Here is a 26,844-nt window from a genome sequence, read left to right as displayed (position 1 = left end):
TTGGCAGTGCTGCGACTCTGTTCAAACATGTCTCTAAATAAAAAACAAAAGCTATGATCTGTTGAGCCAGGTTCCACTCCAGGGTCTGACTGTTGGTAGTAACACCAGTTAGGAACATAACAAGTCTTTTCCCAGAAACATTTATCGCACACACAACATATCTCCAAGAAAGATGCAGTAAAATAAAGGAATTTCACTTCTGTGAATATTAAAACCTAACAGAATAGTGTAATTGTCCCTTCTGTGTATTTCCTTTGTTCCCATTTCTTTCATTTAATTATTTTTCATCAATGGACCCATAATCGAATATGCCTTTAAGCAGAAGAGTGCTCAACAGCACAGTGTGTTCCTAGGTTTTGTATTTTGGAGAGGAGAATAAATCTTAGGAACCAGTTTTGGAGGGAGTTGGTTCGATTGGCTAACTGGCAACCGGTGTGTTAGCCAGGGACAGTGTTCTGCCTGACAACAGTCAGTGTTTGGTTCCTGCCAGGTACATTTTTCCTTCGAGAGAACCTGCCAGAAGCCTCTAGTCCATCAAAGGAAGAGGAGCTATGTTTTTTCCCTCTCTCTGCTGCCAGTTGCTTGCTGTTCCTGTGAGTCTGCAGTGAAGATCATTACAAGCAGAATGAAAAGGAAGTACTCAAATGAAGGCCTAAACTTGAGAAAGGAGGAAGTCATCCAACTGCATCACAGATTCATTATCCTGTTATTATATTTTCTTCACATCTCAACCACTCTTTCCCTGTGTGTGTGTCTATATATAGAGAGTAGGGGGGGGGGGGGGGGGGGGGGGTTGGTAATCGGACAGTTGGTAGCCAGTTGTATTTTTTTGCCTATTTAATTATAATTACTGTTAATAATGAAAGGTTACTTGTGTTTAGATTTTACAAACCTCGTGACTGCAAGTCAATTTCACTCAACCAAAATGACTGGTAGTAATATAAAACCTAATTTCACCTATGTTGCGACTCTGGGCCAAGTGGGACTGGAATTGACCGCACTAGTGCAGGTGTTTTAACAATAGTTAGTAATTCACGTATTTGTAAGATACGGTGAACTGATCACTTCTCGGCCTTTTGGCTAAGATCAAGTGTAGTAGCCTTTTGGCTCAGATATGGTATGTCTCTCTTGTGGGGACCATGAATTAGATTCAATTTGAATTTGAATTGGTTTTTTAGAGCAGGCGAGGAGCTGGATTAGGGGTTTGCCCCTGACCGCACTCTGAGCCCTGGCTTTGTAACTCAGAAAAAGTAATTTAAAAAAAGATACAGTGAACTGTGAGGGCTTTTCCACTCGAGAGCTAAAGTTCAGATAAGCCCAGATAGCAGAAGATATGGGGCTGGATTCACTGTTTTTGAGACTAAGTGTTGACGCTAGTGGAAGAACTGTGGTATTTTATGACAACAAAATCGCACCGACTCCTCACTATTCCTGCGACCAGTGAGGGGCTAGCAGCCACGCCAAGTAAAACACCCGGCTCCCATGATATAAACGCCTGGAGAATGACCGGGTCCATAGCCGCGCATGCTGTCACGCGTAAAACATGGCACCGGCCGTGCGCAGACCCAACCTGCCGTGGGCCTCACGGTAGCATGGTGGTTAGCATCAATGCTTCACAGCTCCAGGGTCCCAGGTTCGATTCCCGGCTGGGTCACTGTCTGTGTGGAGTCTGCACGTCCTCCCCGTGTGTGCGTGGGTTTCCTCCGGGTGCTCCGGTTTCCTCCCACAGTCCAAAGATGTGCGGGTTAGGTGGATTGGCCATGCTAAATTGCCCATAGTGTAAGGTTAATGGGTTACGGGTATACGGGTTGCGTGGGTTTAAGTAGGGCGATCATTGCTCGGCACAACATCGAGGGCCGAAGGGCCTGTTCTGTGCTGTACTGTTCTATGTTCTATGTTCTAATAGTTCCACCTGGCCACCCCCCACCAGGCCCCCCAGCCCTTGCGAAAGCCTCTCGGCCAGCAGCATGGCTCCCGCCTGACTGTGGCGGCACTGGACACAGTCCGCAGCCGCCACACCGGGTTCCCGATCACTGAGACCACATATCAACCGCGCAGTCGGGAACTCGGCCCATCGGGGGTGGACCATCGGAGGAGGGCCTTCAGGTGATGCAGCGTGTGATTATGCCATTTCAGAGGGGGTGGAGGATACAAAACCTGGGTCAAACAGGCACCACCCCCAACTTCGGCATCAGAAAGGATTCACCGCCCGATCGCCGATTATGAAATCGGCATCAGGGAACTGTGAATCCCGCCCATGATTTCATTTCTCCAGGCTAGGAGATATGCAGTAAGTAGAATAAGTATCCTTGAAAATACTTGCAGTGAGGGGACCAGTTTCTCTTTTCCAGGCAAACACAGGGGGCGGGATTCCCCATTGCTTGACGCCAAAATCGGGAATATTGATCGGGTGGAGAATGGCTCGCGACACCAAAATCGCGGCAGGCACTGGTTTGACACCGAGTGTGCATCCAATGAACAGCACAGTTAATGCTGGTTTCACACATTAATAGGCAGAATGAAGATAGTGTGCTGCCTGTATTTCAATCAAAGGCCACAGATTAATTGCTCATCATATTTCCCAAATCAATTATCCAGTTTAGCCTCCTTTTATTACATCTAATTTGGATTTACTTCTCCAGTATAGAGGACAAGCTGGAGACCAGTGCCCAAGGTTCTGCCAGAGCTACCCTATACCTAGGTGTAAGGAGATGTGCAAGAGCAGTCCAGGCCAGCTGGTTCTCTCTTTTTGGCTTCTGCTATTCAAAGAAGACAGAGGCTTCTTCTTGTCAAAGATTTGAGGCTTAAGACTGGGACTTCAGTGGGAGCTATTTTAAATTTTGGAACATTGTTACAAAACAGGCAATTTTGGATCAACCGCACTGGGTTTTAAAATTCAAAATCACCTATTTTCACACCCGCATTCAAAGATGAACACTTACTGTGCATGAAGCCTTTGGTGAACACTGATGCTCTACAGTTCTATGGTTATAGAATGATGTTACAGTGTCAGGGCTATCTACCAAATTTACTATGGTTATTAAAGATGGTCACAGTCAAACAACTTGTGTAATACCCTTGTGATGCTGTATTCTCCCTTTGAGAGCAGCACTATAATACAAAAGTGATGATCGGCATAGAATGTGCAGCACAGAAAGAGGTCCATGCCAGCGTTTATGCTCCAAATACACCTCCTCCAACCTTACTTCATCTAACCCTATTAATATAAGCTTATATTCATTTGTCCCTCAAGTGTTTATCTTGCTTCCCTTTAAATACATCTATGCTTTTTGTCTCAAGTACTCCATGTGGTAGAATGTTCCACATTCTAGCCACTCTCTGGAAAAAAATGATTTTCTCCTGAATATCTTGTTGGATTTATGAGTGGCCATCTTTTACATATGGACTGTAGTATTGCCCCCCCCCCCCCCCCTCCCCTCCCCCCAACCACCCATGGAAATAATTTTTGCCCAAGCAAACTCTTTCATAATTTTACAGACTACTGTTGGGTCACCGCTCAGTCTTTTCTTTTCGAGAGAAAAGAGCCAAAGCCTGTTCAATCTTTCCAAATATACAAGTCTCTGTAGACCTGTTCTCTGCCACTGGAAGCAAAGCATCATTCACAACCAATAAAAATGGCTGCCATACTGTACTGTTGTATTCTGGCCATATTGCCAAAAATACAGAATTTGTATTGCTGACGTGCACAGACTGTTCCACCCTTGATGGAATGCCCACAAATAGACAAAAAGCTATCTTTTGGACATTGGACCACCTGCACATTGGTAACATTTCGGCATTGTTGTCAGCAGTTCTTTCCATTACCTTACAATGTAAAGAGGCAATATTTCAAAATGCAGAAATAGCACAAATAGCTGCGAACAGCTAGTGACCGCTGGGATCAGTATCCCCAGGGAGGTCCTGATCTCATTTATCATTCCTTTGTTGAGTCATCTATTTAATGGATGTCAATGGATTCCTTTTTAAATACCACAGACACAGCATTTCAGTTTTAGTATCACCTCAATTCATATGTGATTTTTGTACAATTATAAACTAGCAGTATACCCTGCGCTCAGAATAATGGAATAACAGCACTCTGCAGATTTCCCAAAGCAAGTGCAGTAATTCCAGATATATTTAATTTTTAAATGAATGGACACCCTCATGTCACAGCTTTGATTTGTTTCCACATTGGTCATGAAAGCTCTTAGTCTGAAATTCGACTCCATAACTTAAACATTGTAAAATAAAAACAGAAAATGCTGGAAAAATACAATAGGTTTGTTTGCATTTGAGGTCAAGGAACTTCAATGGAACTGACTATCCAGGTTATATGCCCAAAATGTTAACCTTTTGAAACAATTAATTATTGGTATATGGGCATTGCATTTAAGACTTATGATTATTGCCCCTCCATAATTGCCCTTGAAAGATGGTGGCGAGTCATTTTCTTGAACTAGTGCAGTCCATCTGAAGATATTCCTACAGTGATGTTAGGTAGGGTTTTAAAAGATTTTCAGTCAGCAATAATGAAGGAAAGGCAATATTGTCCCCATTAATTATTGTGAACACACTCAAATTGCTGATTATATATGATGACTTTCTAAGATAGAACATAGAACATTACAGCGCAGTACAGGCCCTTCGGCCCACGATGTTGCACCGTCCTGTGAAACCCTTCTAAAGTCACTTACACTATTCCCTCATCGTCCATATGCCTATCCAATGACCATTTGAATGTGTTTAGTGTTGGCAAGTCCACTACTGTTGCAGGCAGGGCATTCCACGCCCTTACTACTCTCTGAGTAAAGAACCTACCTCTGACATCTGTCCTGTATCTATCTCCCCTCAATTTAAAGTTATGTCCCCTCGTGCTGGACATCACCATCCGAGGAAAAAGGCTCTCTATGTGCACCCTATCTAATCCTCTGATCATCTTGTATGCCTCAATTAAGTCCCCTCTTAACCTTCTTCTCTCTAACGAAAACAGCCTCAAGTCCTTCAGCCTTTCCTCATATGATCTTCCCTCCATACCAGGCAACATTCTTGTAAATCTCCTCTGTACCCTTTCCAATGCTTCCACATCCTTCCTATAATGTGGCGACCAGAACTGCACACAATACTCCAAATGCAGCCGCACCAGAGTTTTGTACAACTGCAACATGACCTCATGGCTCCGAAACTCAATTCCTCTACCAATAAAAGCTAACACACCGTACGCCTTCTTAACAACCCTCTCAACCTGGGTGGCAACTTTCAGGGATCTATGGACATGGACACCGAGATCTCTCTGCTTGTCCACACGACCAAGAATCTTACCATTAGCCCAGTACTCTGCCTTCCTGTTATTCCTTCCAAAATGAATCACCTCACACTTTTCTGCATTAAACTCCATTTGCCACCTGTCAGCTCTGTAGCTTATCTATGTCCCTCTGTAACTTGTAACATCCTTCTGCACTGTCCACAACTAAACCGACTTTAGTGTCATCTGCAAATTTACTCACCCACCCTTCTACGCCCTCCTCCAGGTCATTTATAAAAATGACAAACAGTAACGGCCCCAAAACAGATCCTTGTGGTACACCACTAGTAACTGGACACCAGTCAGAGCCTTTCCCATCAACCACCACTCTTTGTCTTCTATCAGCTAGCCAATTTCTGATCCAAACTGCTAAATCACCCTGAATCCCATGCCTCTGTATTTTCTGCACTGGACTACCGTGGGGAACCTAATCAAATGCTTTACTGAAATCCATATACACCACATCAACTGCTTTACCCTTATCCACCTGTTTGGTCATCTTCTCAAAGAACTCAATGAGGTTTGTGAGGCACGACCTACCCTTCACAAAACCATGTTGACTATCTCTAATCAAATTATTCCTTTCCAGATGATTATACATCCTATCTCTTATAAACCTTTCCAAGACGTTTCCCACAACAGAAGTAAGGCTCACTGGTCTATAGTTACCGGGGTTATCTCTACTCCCCTTCTTGTACAAGGGGACAACATTTGCTATCCTCCAGTCCTCTGGCACTATTCCTGTAGACAAAGATGACTTAAAGATCAAAGCCAAAGGCTCAGCAATCTCCTCCCTAGCTTCCCAGAGAATCCTAGGATAAATCCCATCCGGCCCAGCGGACTTATCTATTTTCACACTTTCCAGAATCGCTAACACCTCCTCCTTATGAACCTCAAGCCCTTCTAGTCCAGTAGCCTGTATCTCAGTATTCTCCTCGACATCTTTGTCTTTTTCCTGTGTGAATACTGACGGAAAATACTCATTTAGCACCTCTCCTATCTCCTCGGACTCTACGGACAACTTCCCACTACTGTCCTTGACTGGCCCTACTCTTACCTTAGTCATTCTTTTATTCCTGACATAAGAGAAAGCTTTAGGGTTATCCTTGATCCTACCTGCCAAAGACTTCTCATGTCCTCGCTTGGCTCTTCTTAGCTCTCTCTTTAGAGCCTTCCTAGCTAACTTGTAACTCTCAAGCGACCCAACTGAACCATCACGTCTCATCTTCACATAAGCCTCCTTCTTCCTCTTGACAAGTGTTTCAACTGCTTTAGTAACCCATGGTTCCCTCGCTCGACCACTTCCTCCCTGCCTAACAGGTAGATACTTATCAAGGACACGCAGTAGCTGTTCCTTGAACATGTTCCACATTTCCATTGTGTCCATCCCCTGCAGTTTTCCTCTCCAGGCGATGCAGCCTAAGACTTGCCTCATCGCATCATAATTGCCTTTCCCCCAGCAATAACTCTTGCCCTGCGGTTTATACCTATCCCTTTCCATCGCTAAAGTAAACGTAATCGAATTGTGGTCACTATCACCAAAATGCTCACCTACCTCCAAATCTAACACCTGTCTTGGTTCATTACCCAGTACCAAATCCAATACGGCCTCGCCTCTTGTTGGTCTATCTACATACTGCATCAGGAAACCCTCCTGCACACATTGGACAAAAACGGATCCATCTAAAGTACTCAAACTCTAGTGTTTCCAGTCAATATTTGGAAAGTTAAAGTCCCCCATAACAACTACCCTGTTATTTTCGTTCCTATCCAGAATCATCTTTGCAATCCTTTCCTCTACATCTCTGGAACTTTTCGGAGGCCTATAGAAAAGCCCTAACAGGGTGACCTCTCCTTTTCTGTTTCTTAACTCAGCCCATAGAAGCACTTTATATATGTTTGCCTTGTTCATCACCATCTGTGGTTTGGTAAACTGCTTCCTTAATGAGTGATGAATTTGAAACTGTGACAAATACTAAAGAGTAGAGAACAGCTAATGCGGTGCCATTATTCAGGAAGAGAAGTAGGAATAAACCAGGTAATTACAGGCCAGTGAGTCTAACATCAATGGGAGGGAAATCATTGGAATAAATTCAGAGGGGCAGAATTAATCTCCATTGGGATAGCATGGTGACGCAGTGGTTAGCACTGCTGCCTCACAGCGCTAGGGACCCAGATTCAATTTTGGCCTTGGGTGACGGTGTGGCATTTGCACATTCCCCCCGTGTCTGTGTGGGTTTCCTCCGGGTGCTCTGGTTTCCTCCTACAGTCCAAAGATGTGCAGGTTAGGTGGATTGGCCTTGCTACATTGCCCCTCAGTGTCCAAAGGTTAGGTGGGGTTACAGGGATAGAGCAGAGGATTGAGCCGAGGTAGATTGCTCTTTCAAAGGGGTTTAGTGGATTGGCCATGCAAAATTTCCCCTTAGAGTCCACAGATTAGGGAGAGTTACAAGCATAGAGCGGGGGAGTGGGTCTTGGTTGGGTGCTCTTTCAGAGGGTCGGTGCAGATTCGATGGGCCAAATGGTCTCCTTCTACATTGTAGGGGTTCTATCATTTGGTGAGGCAAGGATGTTGCCTGGGCTGGAACATTTCAGTTATGAAGAGAGGCTAGTTAGGCTGAGGTTGTTTCCCTTAGAGCAGAGAAGGCTGAGGAAGGACCTGATTGAGGTGCACAAGATTGTAAGGGACATAGGAAGGAATTTTTCTCCTCAGTGAAGGGGTCAATAATCAGGGGGCATAGATTTAAATTAAGGGGCAGGAGACTTCGAAGAGAGTTGAGGGAATGATTTTTCACCCAGAGGATGGTGGGAATCTGGACTTCACTGCCTAAAAAGATGGCAGAAAGATGGAACCCTCACAACATTTAGGAAGCATTTAAGTGATCACTTGAAACACCATAGCATACAAGGCTATGGATCAAGTGCTAGAAAATGGGATTAGAACAGATAGGTGCTGTGGACCGTGCAGACACGATGGGCCGAAGGGCCTATTTTTGTGCTGTAAAACTGTAAGGCTCCAATGACAAATACAGCAATGAATAGTATTGGTAGAAATTAATTGACCAGAAGAGGTAGGTAAAGGGCATAAGGGAATAGATTTTCCACAATGCGTATCATTTCCTACCTTACCTCACTTTTAAAAAGACCCAAAAGGGAGGGTTTGCTGCTGGACCCATTAGTGGGGATTAAACCAGAGCAGATTTGCTATGTAAAAGTAGGGAGACATCGAGACAATAGTACTAATGATACAATAAGGTTTGAGATAATAATTGTGAAGGATATAGGCATGACAAAGACCAAGTCAACAGACTGGAGAAATATTGGGGGGGAGGGAGCGACTTTAAGGCCGCAATCTTCATTATAGAGAACAACGACGCAGGAGGAAAATGCAGGATCAGGAAATGCGATTCTTTCCGGAGAGATCATGTTTTCCGATTTTTCCTGCACTTTGCCGACAAGGGGGAGTGGGGTGCAATTTAGCTCATTTGGCTGGATAGCAGAGTGGGGCTAGCGCAGGTTCAATTCCTGTACTAGCTGAGGTTATTCATGGAGGCCCCACCTTCTCAACCTTGCCCCTTGCCTGTGACGTGGAGACCCTCAGTTTAAATCACCACCAGTTAACTCTCCACCTCAAACGGGAAAGAAGTCTATGGTCATCTGGGACTACGGCGACTTTACCATTACCTTTACAAGGTTCATACCCACAAAGGGCAGGAATCTAATTTAAATGAATTATGATAAATTTCAATATTATTAACGGGCTTAAATGCCAGATGATCCCCCCTCACTAAATATTAATGCTGAAGTTTATAACAGTTTTTTAAAAACATGAATCAGTCAACGTGATCCCACTGGGAGCATAAAGGTAAGTATAGTTCCCAAGAAGAGGGGGGCATACCTGAGCAATGCCTCCTGGTACAGCTCCCTGGCACAAGTTGGCACCTCAGCGGTGATAGTAGGGAGATATCTAAGGTGGGAAGGAGATGAATTAAGACATCTGCACTGATCGGGGCACCCAGTAAAGATGACATCCCGATCCTTGCCAGTTAATCCTGGCTACATGCCAGTTTTCATTCCGAGCCTGACACCAAACAAATATGGTAAAATTCCACCAATGATATCGAGGGGCTGAGAACTGAACTTGGAAACAATTATATAATAATAATAATCTAATTATCTTTATTATTGTCACAAGTAGGCTTACATTAACACTGCAATGAAATTACTGTGAAAAGCCCCTAGTCGCCATATTCTGGTGCCTGTTCGGGTACACTGGGAGAGAATTCAGAATGTCCAATTTACCTAACAACCCGTCTTTCGGGACTTGTGGGAGCACCTGGAGAAAACCCATGCAGACATGGGGAGCACAGACAGTGACCCAAGCCGGGAATCGAACCTGGAATCCTGGCGTTGTGAAGCAGGAAGAGATATTTGGCGCAACCCAATGGCCTCGCTGTGCCTGAAAAGCAGCTCACCGCAGCGCTGCATGACTGATAAAAGGAGGGATACCACGCTCCCAGGATCTACCTGGCTTACAACGCCTCGCGAGATTCAATGTGACCTAGTGGGACATTGCGGTGGAAATCATGTGCATTGCAGGCTGAATCACTTTTTGGCAATTCTGCATGCGAGAATGAGACAGCTCACCTCACTATAAAGTGCAGATTCATGAGGTACCTGAGGCTTTGGGATTCATCCCTTCGCCTCAGAGACCTCGGGCGAGCATCATTCAGTATTAGTCCCACAAATGAGGACTAGATGGAATGGCACGCGTGGGGCTCTCACAAGGGATCAGGGACCCCAGCATGCCTTTGGGCAAGGTGGTGCCCTGCCACTGCTGGGCACCCTGGCACTGCCACCTGGCCCTGCCAGCTAGCAGAGGCACTGCCAAAGTGCCAGGTTGGTATCTTTGTGCAATCTCCGAGCGTGGGTGCCCTGTGTGGGTGTTGGGGGTGTGGGCGGGGGCCATTGACCCTCTCATAGTGTGTTGGGGCTTGGGGTGTCGAGTGTCGCTTTCGGGGTCTTGGGGATCAGAACGCCATTTATAAATGACGTCTTGATCTCTAGCTACACTGGGGCGTTCTGGACAAAATGGGGCTATGTCCGGCCTATGCTGCATGTTCCCTGAGGCCCCTTATAAAACATGTCAGATTGTACTGCATATTGCGATCGCCGGGAAATATGTGGCTCACTATGGGACTTTGTTCCCAGTTGATTGAATCAAATCCATTATACTAAAAACAAGAACAAACTAAATACCAATGAGACACCATTGTTTAATAAAGTCATTGTGGAAAGGGAAATTAAATTTGCTTATTGTCACATGTAGGCTTCAATGAAATTACTGTGAAAAGCCCCTAGTCGCCACATTCTGGCGCCTGTTCGGGGAGGTTGATACGGGAATTGAACCATGATGCTGGCCTGCCTTGGTCTGCTTTAAAAGCCAGCTATTTAGCCCAATGTGCTAAACCGGACCCCTATCAGAGGCACTATTACAGATGTTTACTAAATTGTTAGAAAACAAATGAATGCCAGAGGATTGGTGGATTTCTAAAAACAACATGGGCGCAATTCTCCGAACAGATTTCTAGTTGAAAGAGACATAGACGAACTACGAAATACATGGACTACTGGGAAGAGCAGAATATGAAGAGACGAAACAGAAGTCAAAACAACTATTAGGACAGCAAAGAGGAACATTGAAAGTAAATTATCAAGGAACATAAAAACAAATCAGTAAAATATTCTACAGGTATATAATTAAAAATGAAGGTTGGAATGGTAAATAAGGGATTGACAAAATCCAAGGCAGCAATATTGAAATGGCAGAAATATTAAATAATTATTTTGCTTCAATATTTACCAGAGAGACAGATCAGGTAAACATGACATTTGAAGCTGCGATGAGAAATTATACAGCCACATTTAAAATAAAAAGAGTAGAAATATGAAATAACCTAATAAATTCAAAGACGATAAACCCCCAGTTCCGAACAATTGCATCTGCACATTTTGAAAGAATTGAGGGAAGAGATTCCAGAGGCACGATTACAGATGTTTAATAAATTGTTAGAAAACAATGAATGCCAGAATATTGGTGGATTTCTAAAAACAACATGGGCACGATTCTCCAAACATATTTCTAAGTGTGCTAGCAAGCGGGTATCGCAGCGGGTTTCCTGGTACTCGGCCCAGCAATGCCGGCAACGCTATTCAACGTTAATTGGTCAACTTAATGAGTTCTCACGGACTTTTCACCCCAAATGAAGGCTCGCCAGCTGATTCACCAGCACCGCGCTCACCAGACCCCCCAACAAGGTCAAGCAGCACTTAAGCTGCACTTGCTTGGCCAACACCACCCCGCCCGCAACAGTGGAGCCGAGGAGACCAGCTCGAAGATTCAGGGATGCTGACCTGGAAAGGCTCCTGGGCCGGTGGAGGCCAGTAGGGATGTCCTGCTCCTCTGGGGATCCCAGAGTGTGGGCCACAAGGCAGCCAATGCTGCATGGAACGAGGTGGCGGCTGCAGTCAGCTTGGGCAGTGTGACCTGGTGATCTGGCCTGCAGTATCGGAAGAAGGTCAACGATCTACACCGGACAGCACGGGTGACTAGACACCAATGCTCCCCACCCCCTCTCCAAGGGAGCATCCAATGCCCAACCCCCCCCCCCCCCCCCCGGCAACTCCAACCCTCTCTCCATCCCCTCCCCCTTCAACCCACCCCCACCCACCCAACTGTGAACCACATGTGTAGCTAACAATACCTTCTCTGTGTCTACTCAGGAAAAGCTCTCCCATAATTGGCGGGAGAGGGCCTAGACTTGCAGTTGGGTGCCAGACATGAGAGTCCTCACCTCCTTTGAGGGGCGGGCCCTGGAGGTGACTGGTGTGGCCGCCGACAGGGCTGGCGCAGAGGTGAGGAACCACCGGATTCCACCCGGAGGACCTACGTGAGTAGTGATTGCCTTATTAACTGACCCATCCCGCCCACTGACCACATGTCCACTCTTCCGCAGGTCCACCAGCTGCCGGCACCGGCCCATCCCAGGTGGCACCCTCTCCTGACTCCGAGGAGAACACTTTGGAGGAGAGCTCTGAGGATCCAACCGTTATAGTCGCATCAACGCTTTCATTACCTTATCCTCCACCGCGCAGATACACAGACCTCGGTGGGAAATGTTGGTGGACAGGCATCTGGGGCACAATCTGGTGAGCCTCACACCACATCTGGTTGAGGCAGGAACCCCCAGGTGAGACAGCAGTCGGGGGCTACTGGATCCCTTGACCCAGATGGGTGCCAGCTTGATGCTGAGCCTCTAGGACAGGATTACCCGGAGCTGATGGAGACGACAGGGAATGGCCGAGACAAACATTCAGAGGGAGATGTCAGCGTCACTGCAGCCACAGATGATTGGAGGAGTCCCAGAGGCTACGGGCACAGGAGATGGCGTCGGCAATTAGTGACACCAAAGCCAACACTGCTAGGGTGGCGACCGCAGTGGAGAGCCTGGTGCACAACGTCAGCACCATTAGTGAAGGTGTCCAAGGCGTCGCTCAGTCTGTAACGGCCATGCCGAGGGTCTCAACAGAATGTTCGCCCTGCTGGGAGGTGTCATCCAGTACCAGGCTAACCTCAATGAGGTTCTGTGAGACATATCCTGCTTTCAGATGGGCATGGCCGAGGCACTGCGGAGCTTATCCCAGGTACAGGTGGGCATTGCCAAGGCATGTCCCAGTCACTAAGGAGCTTCGCCAAAGGCATTGACACAATGGTGAAGACATTGGGGAACTGCCAAAGCTGGCAGAGCCAGATAATGCAGGGGCAGCCGGGGCACGAACCCCAACTCCTTCTCTGTCCCAAGCTGGACCCCAGGACCCTATGTGTACTGACTGGGAGGAGGGGGCGCGGAGTTCCAACCTGGACCCGTCCCATAGGGCAGCAACGATGACCACCAGCTACCCTGAGTTACACGTCTCTGATGTGGCCGCGTCTTGGGATCAGCACATGGGACAGGATAGTGTGGCTGTGCATGTGCCATCGACTGGTGAGCTGGGGCCCTCTAGCAGCAGAGTCCCCAGAGAACGCCCGCCAGGGGCACCGAAGGCCATGGGACGAGGTAAGCAGCTGGCTCCACCTGGGGAGACACCTAGATGTAGTGATAGAGCTAGGAAGGCCAGCCACGTCAAGGATCACTGAGGGCAACGGGGGAGGGGACGATGGGGTAGGTAGGGAGTGGGGGGGTTGCTGGAAGCCGGAGACCGAAGCAGAGACCCAGTACAACGAAGCCCATGCAGCCACCCCGGGGTGTCATTGAGCGGTGCTTCGGACTCCTCAAAATGCGCTTCCGATGCCTCGACTGTTCCGATTGTGCCCTGCAGGACACCCCCCGGAGGGTTGTCTGCTTTGTAGTGGTCTGCTGCCTCCTACACAATCTGGCACAGAGCGGGGCGGCGAGCTGGAGGTTGGTGACGAGGAACATGTGGCCACCTCCGAGGAGAAGGAGGGGGTCAAGGAGGACAAGGATGATGATGACGCACTGGACCAACAGAGGCAGGATCACTGAGGGCACTGGGGAAAGGGGACGGGGTAGGTAGGGGATCGGGGGGGGAGGTGGGGGGGCACCATCGGGAGAGTGTGGACCTGTATTCAAATTAAACGCCCTTGTGCACAACCAGTAGGATGCCTCTGTCACTTTCTTCCGCAATACATCACCACGTGCAATGATGGGTGCGGGCTGCACTCAGAAGACAGGCAGGGCTCAGACTAAGGCAGAGATTGAGGAGCTCCAGCTCTCTGCGGGTTATCATCATCCCCCCTTCCCTCGACAGTAACCTCCTGACAATTCCGACATAGTCCCAGCACCCTGGGGTGATGTGGCACATTCCTTGGGATGGCGGTAAACGGGGGTGGTGGGTGGGTAGGGTTGCAATGATGGACCAGGCCATGTCCAAGGTGAAGCAGAACGTCCCTGGCCCTCCCTGCTTTTGGACCCTCATTGCTGCCGCCTGTCCTGCAGCCTCTGGCTGGGCCTCAGATTCCTCCCCGGCCTTGTTCTCCAGCCCCTGCTGGCCCAGTGCCTCATTATCATCCTCCACATCCTCGTCACCCTCCTTCGCCTCATCCTCGGAGGTGGCAACATGTTCCTCATCACCAACCTCCAGCTTGTCACCCCGCTGCTCTGCCAGATTGTGGAGGACACAGCAACCACCACAAAGCTGGAGACCCTCCGGGGGGTGTACTGCAGTACACAACCGGAGCGGTCAAGGCATTGGAAGCACATCTTGAGGAGTCCGATGCGCCGCTCAATAACACCCCGGGTGGCTGCGTGGGCTTCGTTGTACCGGTTGTCCGCTTCCATCTCCGGCTTCCATAGCCAGGTCCTCAGTAGTTACCCCTTATTTCTCCAAGAACCAGCCAACCATCCTGGGGTGCTACTCGAAGAGGGCAGGGTTGACCAACTGCCCCAGGATATAGCTGTCGTACACACTCCCACAGAAGCAGGCACACACGTACATTATCTTCATTTAGTGGTGTTGACTTCTATTTTTATAAATTGGATTGGATTTGTTTATTGTCACGCGTACGAGGTACAGTGAAAAATATTTTTCTGCAAGCAGCTCAACAGATCATTCAGTACATGGAAGAAAAGGGAATTAAACAAAATTCAAGAAAATACATGAGAATACATAACAGGGCAACACAAGATATACAATGTAACTAAACAAGCATTGGCATCGGTTGAAGCATACAGGGTAGTGTTAATGAGGTCAGTCAATAAGAGGGTCATTTAGGAGTCTGGTGACAGTGGGGAAGAGGCTGTTTTTGAGTCTGTTCATGCGTGTTCTCCGACTTCTGTATCTCCTGCCCGATGGAAGAAGTTGGAAAAGTGAGTAAGCTAGGTGGGAGGGATCCTTGATTATGCTGCCCGCTTTCCCCCGGCAGCGGGAGGTGTAGATGGAGTCCATGGATGGGAGGCAGGTTTGTGTGATGGACTGGGCGGTATTCACGACTCTCTGAAGTTCCTTGCGGTCCTGGGCCGAGCAGTTGCCATACCAGGCTGTGATGCAGCCCGATAGGATGCTTTCTATAGTGCATCTGTAAAAGTTGGTAAGGGTTAATGTGGACATGCCGAATTTCCTTAGTTTCCTGAGGAAGTATAGGCGCTGTTGTGCTTTCTTGGTGATAGCGTCGACGTGAGTGGACCAGGACAGATTTTTGGTGATGTGCCACCCTAGGAATTTGAAACTGCTAACCATCTCCACCTCGGCCCCGTTGATGCTGACAGGGGTGCGCACAGTACTTTGCTTCCTGAAGTCGATGACCAGGTCTTTCATTTTGCTGGCATTGAGGGAGAGATTGTTGTCGTTACACCACTCCACTAGGTTCTCTATCTCCCTCCTGTATTCTGACTCGTCATTATTCGAGATCCGGCCCACTATGATCGTATCGTCAGCAAACTTGTAGATGGAGTTGGAACCAAGTTTTGCCACGCAGTCGTGTGTGCACAGGGAAGAGAGTAGGGGGCTAAGTACGCAGCCTTACACAGAGCCGGTCACTTGGAAGTTAAGTAAAGGTCGTTTAAACTGCTAGCTATTGTCCAATGTGTAGTAGTGTGCAATTTATTAAATATAGAACTAATCCTATGTTCAATAATAAACTGTGTTGAGGACTATTGTGGAGGAGGTGTTGGTGTTCATTCTTACTGATTGTGGTCTGTTGGTCAGAAAGTCAAGGATCCAGTTGCAGAGTGGAGAGCCAAGTCCTAGGTTTTGGAGCTTTGATATGAGCTTGGCTGGGATTATGGTGTTGAAGGCGGAGCTGTAGTCAATAAATAGGAGTCTGATGTAGGAGTCCTTGTTTTCAAGATGCTCTAGGGATGAGTGTAGGGCCAGGAAAATGGCGTCTGATGTGGATCGGTATGCGAATGGAAGTGGGTCAAGGCGTTTCGGGAGTATGGAGGTGACACGCTTCATGATCAGCCGCTCAAAGTACTTCATTACAACTTACGTCAGGGCCACTGGGCGGTAGTCATTGAGGCATGTTGCCTGGTTCTTCTTTGGTACCGGTATGATAGTGGTCTTCTTGAAGCAGATGGGGACCTCGGAGTGGAGTAGGGATAGGTTAAAGATGTCTGTGAATACCCCTGCCAGCTGGTAGGCGTAGGCTCCGAGTGCACGACCAGGGATCCCGTCCGGGCCCGTCGCTTTCCGTGGGTTCACTTTCAGGAAGGCCGATTTGACTTCGGAAACTGTGATGGTGGGTATGGGTGAATTATGGGCTGCTGGGGCACTCGACAGCGGATTGTTGGTTACCTGCTCAAACCGAGCATAGAATGCATAATAACCACAGTGTGCGAGTGTGTTCCATGTATTGGGCAAATGACCACACAAGTATTTGGTATAATCACAGTTTATTATTGAACATAGGATTAGTTCTATATTTAATAAATTGCACACTACTACACATTGGACAATAGCTAGCAGTTTAAACAACCTTTACTTAACTTCCAAGTCACCGGCTCTGTGCAGGTTAGATAAGGCCTTTATCTGGTTCCTCACGTGTGGCGGCTGGAGGTTTGCTGGTTCGTCTAGGCTAAGTGTCATCTTGAGGTGGAGGTCGCGGGTCCTTGAGCTTGGCTGGTTGATGTGCTGCAGTTGGATGACAGAAGCCGGTCCCCAAAAGAGACAGAATGTTGGTTGCTAGTTCTTCTTATCCTCCGGTCTTTCGCACTCTTTTGAGCGGTCCCAGGTAGGGATCCAATGGACCGATAGGATTTCAATCACCCTAATCGATTCTGGCCAATTAGGGGTGGGTACCTTGATGGCTGGGTGGGTCTTAGTTGTTATTGTCCAAGGCACTTAGGCACTCCCAAGTAGAGTCTGCTACTTATGGGAAGTTTCAATCTGGAGCCCATTATCCTGGGAAGACCTGTGGGTGGCTTCGAGCAGGTGTGAATTTCTGTATAAGTCTGAGTTGTGTCTGTGTCTCAACCTGACCACAATTCCCATCGTCCTTTGTGGGCGGCCATTTTAGATGGCCACAGTGGTCACACAGGAGCTGTATGTTGAGGGAGTGGAACCTCTTTCTGTTAACATAGGGCACTCCCAGATGGCCCGGTGAGCACAGGACAACATGCGTAGCATCTATGACCCCCTAGACCTTGAGCAATCCGGCGATTATGGAGAATCCTGCAGCATGGGCCTCTTGCTGAGCTTGGTCCATGTCAAAGCTGATGCAGTCTTCCGCCCAGGAATACTGGGCATTCGTGACGTGCCGGATGTACCTGTGGATTGTGGCTTATGGGATACCACAGAGGTCCCCACTTGAGCCATAGAATGGTCCCATGGTCTCCTTGCTGATGCGGAGTCTTCTGCGGAACGTGCTGTCCGGCATTTGTTCAAAGGACCAACGACGCGTGTAATCCCTGGGCCGTCGCGGGACTCTCCCTCTGGATCCCTCCCTGGCCTGATAGGCGGCTAGTTCCTCAGGGTGTGGGGTTGGCTCTGGCACATGGGCCGCTGCCTCAAGCATCTGCAGATGCTGCTGCCGCCTTATCCAGCGTCAGGCCACATCGTATAGCACCAGCACCACCAGGGTAACTTCTGCATCCAACATCCCTGCCACAGAATTCAATATCAGTAAGGAATTGGGAGAGGGTGTTAGACTGACAAACAGCAGTGGCTCCCACCCTGGCACCATCCATTCTGCCGCTGATCCCTCCCACCTGGAATGCGCTGTCCACATACCCCTGGCTGCAGTGGGCTCCCCCTTACCGAGCCCCAGACCCTGTATCCCGGTAACCCACTCACAATGTCAACCAGACCGGGCGCTGGCACCCTCCCCGTGGCATTCACCTACCCTCAGGCCATGGACATGTCTTCCAGAGCAGTGTCCCACCTCCTGCGTGTTTGGATATTGGCTGTTGCGTTTGTGGTGTTGCCTCCCACAATGTTCAGGTACACTGTCCAGGCATTGCGGTCTGATTGGAATGCTAGACAATGACTTGCACATGATACATGGCCCTCCCACCCATGGGAATCCACTTGTGCTGTGTGGAGTAACCACGATTGCCAATTCTTGCGAGGCTATAGCCCTCAGCTGCACTGCCAGAGGCCTTGGCAGTCGGTGAAGGTTATGGGTGATCGGGGGGCAGATAGCCAGGAACAAGGGTTGCCCCTGGAAGGGGTACATACAATCCATGGGTTGGCATGGTGGAGCCGCAAGCAGTTGCCCCCTGGTTGCACCCCCAACCCTCACATTGTGACCCACCCCTGCTAAGGGTCCCCCACCCTCAGCCAAGAATCCCCTACCTCCCGCCAACCACAAGGGCAGCAAGCGCAGCTCCCTCGAGCTCTTTGCTGTGAGAAAAGATGGCTTCTCACCTCCTTAGCTCCCACAGAAGTCCTTCTGTCACGTTAACATTTTTAAAAAGCAGTGCTAATCGATGCTAGCATGGCCAACTGCTGGGGAGGCTGATGAATGACAGGAAGCCACTGGATAAGGGGTGGATCTCATTAATTATATGAAAATGGGGCTAAAGCGATGATAATTGTTTTTACGCCATGCTACGGCACCTGGCGCGGACCTAATTTTTAGCCTCTCCAACTACTCACCGGGCTCGTTTCACTTGAGTGAGAGTGTAATGAGACCAGAAGATTGCACCTTAAACATATATTTAAGAAAGGAATTACAACGTGCCCTTGGAACTATAGGACAGGAAGCTGAACCATGGTGATAGTGAAAATATAATTCAGACTAAAGAAGTAAATAGAAAATAGCTAAAGATCAACAATATTATAATGAATGGCATGATGGATTCCAAATGGGAAAGTTTTACTGATCCAACCGTCTTGACATTTTTGAAGTGTTAACAGAGAGAGTAGAAATGGGACAAATAATAAATGTAACGGGCCAAAATTTGAATTCTGGATCAGAAACCGGTTTAGTTTTAGGTCCCAACCCTACATCACATTCATGTCACCAATGCAATACAATTTTCAAATAGCGATTACTTGATGGGCTTGGAACAGAGTTAGCACTCAATTGATCATACCTCAAGCAGCCTGAAGGAAAATCAAAAGCCAGAAAATCTGGCTGTTCACGCCAGCGGAATTCCAAAGCTTTCTTCTTAAAACTGTTCAAAACAACGTTCCATCTCTCTCTCTCTCTCTAAGCTCCGCCCTGCCCCTCAAACAAAGGCTCTCTCTCCTTAGTGTTATCTTGGCTGCTTGATTTCCAACTCCCGTTTATGTAAAAGAACAGAGCCATGATATTGATGTGCAACTAACCTGCCATTAATGGACAAAGAGGCCATCAGACTCGGTAATGGGCGAATATCTGGTTAGACAGGAGTGTCCCGAAAGACAATGGATCTTGTGACTAACCCTTGCCGAACTAGGTCATCCTGTGCATTTCCACTAATGAGGTTAAATCTCAATTGGACAATGTAGCTCAGCCAGGTGTGAGAGTATCCTTCTGACTCTGTGCTCGCAGGTTTTTTTCCACAGTCTGTTTAACCCCTAACTTGCCTGTTACATTGGGATCTGTGAGAGTATCCTTCTGACTCTGTGCTCGCAGGTTTTTTCCACAGTCTGTTTAACCCCTAACTTGCCTGTTACATTGGGATCTAATTTCTGAACCCAATTTCCTTATATCTGCCTTGCGTGACAGTTCCACATTATGGCGGAATCTTACTGGGATTTGGCAAAGTGTCAGGCTCAGACTGAAAACTGGTGTGTAAATCTCCAGTTTTGTCCCCAAATATTGAGCCTCTTAGGGTAAAAGAAGTGTGGGCATCGCATATGCCATCGCTCTGGGAGGGTGGGGTCTCATGAGCTGGCAACTGATTCCATAAAGATTGAGGAGCCATCTTTACAGGGCGCTCCAATTAGCGCTGCAGCCTAACGGCCCCCAGACCATGTTGCCAAATCATCGGGAGTTATCCCTCCCCATAATGGACAATCCTCATCGGCGTTGCATTCTCCTCCCCCACCAACACCAGAGCAGTATCAGTGGCAAGCCCCACCCTTCAATGTCCTCTCTCCACACCACAACACATAAATGATAAATGCACCCCTTACCTATGGGGCTTTCACTATGGCACCAGCATTGTCCCCTGGCAAAAAACTGTCATGATGGTATTGCCAGGAACTGTGCTAACGTGGCAGTGCCAATCTCGAAGCACCAATCTGTACCATGGGGAAGTACCTCCAATTCCATGTGCTTTTATTTTGCTAATTAACCTCCTGTGGGGACTTTATCAAAAGCCTTCTGAAAGTCTAAACGTACCATGTCTATGGAATCTCCTTTGTCAATTTATTTTGTAACATCTTCAAAAAACTCCAACAAGTTCACCAAACATGACTTCCCATTCGCAAATCCATGTTGACCATACCCAATCAGATCATGATTATGCAAATGTATATTTATCACATTCTTTTTAATAGATTCCAGCATTTTCCCTACCATTAATGTAAGGTCTATAGTTCCCGGTTTTCCCTCTCTCTCCCTTCTTAAATAGTGGGGTGACTATTGCCATCTTTAGGAACCATTTCAGAATGAATAAAATTTTGAAAGGTGATCATCAATACTCTAAGGTGCATAATATCAACTTTCTGTCTTATTAATTTCTCCAATGAAACCTTCTTACTTACACTAATTTTCTTCAACCCCGCATTCTGCCTAGTCCCTTGGATATCAACATCTTGGAAATTTCCTGTATCTCCCTTAGTGAAAACAGATACAAAGTAATTATTTAGCTTATCTGCCATTTCTCTATTCTCCAATATGAATTCTCCTGACTCTGCCTGTGATGAACGGACATTTGTCTTAGAACATAGAACATTACAGCGCAGTACAGGCCCTTCGGCCCTCGATGTTGCGCCGACCGTGAAATCCCTCTAAACCCATCTACACTATTCCCTTCTCGTCCATATGTCTATCCAATGACCATTTGAATGCGTTTAGTGTTGGCGAGTCCACTACTGTTGCAGGCAGGGCATTCCACGCCCTGAGTACTCTCTGAGTAAAGAACCTACCTCTGACATCTGTCCTATATCTATCTCCCCTCAATTTAAAGCTATGTCCCCTCCTGCTCAACATCACCATCCAAAGAAAAAGGCTCTCACTGTCCACCCTATCTAATCCTCTGATCATCTTGTATGCCTCAACTAAGTCACCTCTTAACCTTCTTCTCTCTAACGAAAACAGCCTTGTCCCTCAGCCTTTCCTCATAAGTTCTTCCCTCCAACCAGGCAACATCCTGATAAATCTCCTCGGCACCCCTCCCAATGCTTCCATATCCTTCCTATAATGCGGCGACCAGAACTGCACGCAATACTCCAAATGCGACTGCACCAAAGTTTTGTACAACTGCAACATGACCTCATGGCTCCGAAACTCAATTCCTCTACCAATAAAAGCTAACACACCGTATGCCTTCTTAACAACCCTCTCAACCTGGGTGGCAACTTTCAGGGATCTATGTACATGGACACCAAGATCTCCCTGCTCACCCACACTACCAAGAATCTTACCATTAGCCCAGTACTCTTTCTTCTTGTTATTCCTTTCAAAATGAATCACCTCACACTTTTCTGGATTAAACTCCATTTGCCACCTGTCTGCTCTGCAGCTTATCTATGTCCCTCTGTAACTTGTAACATCCTTCTGCAGTGTCCACAATTCCACCGACTGTAGTGTCATCTGCAAATTTACTCACCCATCCTTCTCCGCCCTCCTCCAGGTCATTTATAAAAATGACAAACAGCAATGGCCCCAAAACAGATCCTTGTGGGACACCACTAGTAACTGGACTCCAGTCTGAACATTTCCCATCAACCACCACCCTTTGTCTTCTTCCAGCTAGCCAATTTCTGATCCAAACTGCTAAATCACCCTGAATCCCATGCCTCCGTATTTTCTGCAATAGCCTACCGTGGGGAACCTTATCAAACGCTTTACTGAAATCCATATACACCACATCAACTGCTTTACCCTCATCCACCTGTTTGGTCACCTTCTCAAAGCACTCAATAAGGTTTGTGAGGCACGTCCTACCCTTCACAAAACCATGTTGACCATCTCTGATCAAATTATTCCTTTCCAGATGATTATACATCCGATCTCTTATGGACTTTTCCAAGACTTTGCCCACAACAGAAGTAAGGCTCACTGGTCTACAGTTACCGGGGTTGTCTCTACTCCCTTTCTTGAACAAGGGGACAACATTTGCTATCCTCCAGTCTTCTGGCACTATTTATGTAGACAAAGATGACTTAAAGCCAAAGGCTCAGCAATCTCCTCCCTAGCTTCCCAGAGAATCCTAGGATAAATTCCATAGGCCCAGGGGACTTATCTATTTTAACACTTTCCAGAATCGCTAACACCTCCTCCTTATGAACCTCAAGCCCTTCTAGCATTGTAGCCTGTATCTCAGTATTCTCCTCGACAACATTGTCTTTTTCCTGTGTGAATACTGACGAAAAATACACATTTAGCACCTCTCCTATCTCCTCGGACTCCACGCACATCTTCCCACTGCTGTCCTTGACTTGCCCTACTCTTACCCTAGTCATTCTTTTATTCCTGACATATCCATAGAAAGCTTTAGGGTTATTCTTGATCCTACCTGCCAAAGACTTCTCATGTCCCCTCCTGGCTCTTCTTAGCTCTCTCTTTAGATCCTTCACAGCTAACTTGTAACTCTCAAGCGCCCTAACTGAACCTTCACGTCTCATCATTACATAAGCCTCCTTCTTCCTTTTGACAAGTGTTTCAACTGCTTTAGTAAACCATGGTTCCCTCGCTCGACCACTTCCTCCCTGCCTGATAGGTACATACTTATCAAGGAAACTCGGTAGCTGTTCCTTGAACATGCTCCACATTTCCATTGTGCCAATCCCCTGCAGTTTTCCTCTCCAGCCGATGCATCCTAAGTCTTGCCTCATCGCATCATAATTGCCTTTCCCCCAGATATGACTCTTGCCTTGCGGTATATACCTATACCTTTCCATCACAAAAGTAAACATAATCGAATTGTGGTCACTATCACCAAACTGCTCACCTACCTCCAAATCTAACACCTGTCCTGGTTCATTACCCAGTACCAAATCCAATACGGCCTCGCCTCTCGTTGGCCTATCTACATACTGCGTCAGGAAACCCTCCTGCACGCATTGAGCAAAAACGGACCCATCTAAAGTACTTGAACTATAGTGTTTCCAGTCAATATTTGGAAAGTTAAAGTCCCCCATAACAACTACCCTGTTACTTTCGCTCCTATCAGAATCATCTTTGCAATCCTTTCCTCTACATCTCTGGAACTTTTCAGAGGCCTGTAGAAAACCCCTAATAGGGTGACCTCTCCTTTCCTGTTTATAACCTCAGCCCATACTATCTCAGTAGACGAGTCCTCATCAAACGTCCTTTCAGCCACCGTAATACTGTCCTTGACTAACAATGCCACCCCTCCCCCTCTCTTACCACCTTCCCTGAGCTTACTGAAATATCTAAACCCCGGCACTTGCAACAACCATTCCTGCTCCCTGCTCTATCCATGTCTCCGAAATGGCCACAACATCGAAGTCCCAGGTACCAACCCATGCCGCAAGTTCACCCACCTTATTCCGGATGCTCCTGGCATTGAAGTAGACGCACTTTAAACCACCTTTCTTCCTGCCGGTACACTCCTGCAACTTTGGAACCTTATTCATGATCTCACTACTCTCAACCTCTTGTGTACTGGAGCTACAATTCAGGTTCCCAATCCCCTGCTGAACTAGTTTAAACCCTCCTGAAGAGCATTAGCAAATTTCCCCCCAGGATATTAGTACCCCTTTGGTCCAGGTGTAGACCATCCCATTTGTAGAGGTCCCACCTATCCCAGAATGAGCCCAATTATCCAGGAATCTGAAACCCTCCCTCCTCCACCATCCCTGCACTAAACACTTTCTTTTTACATACCTATAGAAGTTTTTACAGTCCATTTTTAAGTTTTTTGCTGGATTGCATTCATATTCTGTTCTCCCTTTGTCAGTTTCTTGGCCTTCCTTTGCTGGATTCTAAAAATGTCCCAATCCTCAGGTTTACTACTAATTCAGGCAACTTTTAATCTTATAAAATCCTTAAGTCCTCTGTCAACCACAGTTGACTTGCTTTGTGTTTTGATGTTGCAGCCTGAAGGAGTGTGCAGGTGCTGCACACTATGTAATAGTTCTTTGAGGACTATCTTTGAAGAATGTGCCTGTGCACGGTCATATTTTTAAATGTATTTTCTCAATCCACCTCAGCCAATTTGTCCCTCGTGCCTTCATAATTTAATTTGTTCACCTTTAACAACTTGGCTTCAGATTGAACTTCCTCACTTTCAAACATAATGTTAAATTCTATCATATTGTGATCACTCATCCCTAAAGGTTCTTTTAAAACTAGGTTATTAATTACCCCTTTTTCATTACATTAGGGATGGGAAATAAATGCTGGCCCAGCCAGCAATGCCCACATCCCATAGATTAATATTTTTAAAAGTTTAGCAGCAACGTCATTATGGACTCGGTCAACTCAGTTTTTAGGGGTGCTGCCAAGCTGTTCTTGGTGATGGAACATTGACGCCCCCATCCAAAATACATTAGGTGTCCTTTCCACGCTCAGACCTTCTTCCAAGTGATCTTCAATACAGGGGGGTAATGATTTATCAGCTGAGGAGGGGTGGGGTGGCAGTAAGTGGTAACCAGCAGAAAGTTTCCTTGCCCATGTTTGGCCTGATGCCATGAGACTTCTTGGGTTCTAGAATCGATGTTGAGGACTCTTGGTGCTACTCCCTCCCAAATATATACCACTGTGTGGCCATCGCTGGTAGGTCTGTCCTTCCGGTGGGAGAGAACATACCCAAAGTTGGTGTCTGAGATATTGTCTGTATGGTATTATTCCATGAGTATGACTATGTCAGAATGTTCCTTGACTAGTCTGTGGTCCTCCCAATTTTAGCACCAGTCCCCCAAAGTTAGTAAGGAGACCTTTGCAGGGTTGACAGAGCTGGGTTTTCCATTGTTTTTTCTGGTGCACTAAATTGATGCCAGGTGGCTCATTTGGTTTCATTCCTTTTGGACCTCATAATGGTTTAATCCAAATGAGTGGATATTAGGACAGCATATTTACTCCCCTAAAGGGAACTGGTGAATGAGATGGGTTTTTAATGACAACCAAAAATGGTTTTGTAGGCACCATTACTGAGACTAGCTTTTAATAATAATAACTTTTATTAATGTCAGAAGTAGGTTTACATTAACACTGCAATAAAGTTGCTGTGAAATCCCCTAGTCGACACACTCCAGTGCCTGTTCGGGTACACTGAGGGAGAATTTAGAATGTCCAATTCACCACCAGGCATATCTTTCGGGACATGTGAGGGGAAACTGGAGCACCCGGAGGAAATCCATGTTGACACGGGGAGAGCGTGCAGACTCAGCACAGAGTGCCCAAGACGGCAATTAAAACCGGGTCCCTGGTGCTGTGAAGCAACAGTGCTAACTACTTACTACCATGCCACCGTAATTCTAGATCTATTAATTGAATTCTAAATTCCACCAGCTGCTGTGATATGATTTGAACCAACGGTCCATACAGCATCAGTCTGGGTCTCTGGATTACTAGTCCACTATGTTACCGCCTTCCCCCTGAGCACAGCAAGACCCCAGAAAAAGCAATAATGGGCAGACAATCTATTTCTTTTATGTTGATTGCAGGATAAAGATTGGCCTGGACACCAAGGATAACCCCTCCTCTGCTAATCAAAATGGTGCCATGGAATCTTTTACATTTTCCTGAAAAGACAGGTAGGGCCTCAGTTTAATGTCTCATCAGAAAAGTGACACCTCTGACAGTGCAGCAGTCCATCAGTACTAAACTGAGTGTCAGCTTTAATTTATGTGCTGAAGATGAGTGTCACAAAAAGACCAGGCAGTGCAGGGGTAACAGGTCCCCTTCTCTAAATAACATCAGGGAAGCTTTTCGGGTTATACCACAATCTGACAACTTCATGGCTTTTCTCTCTCAAATACTAGCAGACTTGCTATGTATTTCCAATTTTTCATATTAGTATTTCTTTTCATTTCCACTTAATCCTTCTATCATCAAGGATTTTTTAATCTTATGCAGTTGCAGTGTGCAAACTATTGCTATTGTCATTGCACTCTGCAATGAAAATAAACGAGGCTCTGGTTAATCCGTCCAACATATTCAAATCATAATTGACTCAATGTATTCCCTGATAATCAGTGTGAGTTAGACAGTGGGATGAGGTGGTGGTGGTGGGTGAGGCAATTCTATCCTCCACAGTGAACAAATTAGAAATGTAACAGAAATAAATAGCTGAGACACCTTATAACATACCTACATACCTACAATTACATGCATGCGACCCTAAGCAAACAGACAGCTCTTGTCAAAGTAGATTATGTATTATTGCTGTTACCTTTCGCTGTGTGAAGCCTCTCACTGACAGCTTCATGATCACCAAGAAGATACTGGTGATGAAAAT

General features: G+C 46.8%; 1 long non-coding RNA gene and 1 other non-coding gene across 2 annotated transcripts in view; one reads left to right on the top strand and one right to left on the bottom strand.

The window, feature by feature from the left end:
• The window catches only part of LOC119979499, a 453,065-nt gene that overhangs the window by 377,382 nt on the left and 48,839 nt on the right, over positions 1-26,844 (bottom strand). The window lies entirely within an intron of this gene.
• On the top strand, positions 1,061-1,253 carry LOC119951095. The gene has a single exon (XR_005457495.1). It is a non-coding gene; the product is annotated as a U2 spliceosomal RNA (small nuclear RNA).

Source organism: Scyliorhinus canicula, chromosome 16 (genome assembly GCF_902713615.1).
Source record: "Scyliorhinus canicula chromosome 16, sScyCan1.1, whole genome shotgun sequence".
NCBI lineage: Eukaryota > Metazoa > Chordata > Chondrichthyes > Carcharhiniformes > Scyliorhinidae > Scyliorhinus > Scyliorhinus canicula.
The sequence above is the reverse complement of the archived record's forward strand: the minus strand, read 5'-3'. Positions and strand labels throughout refer to the sequence as shown.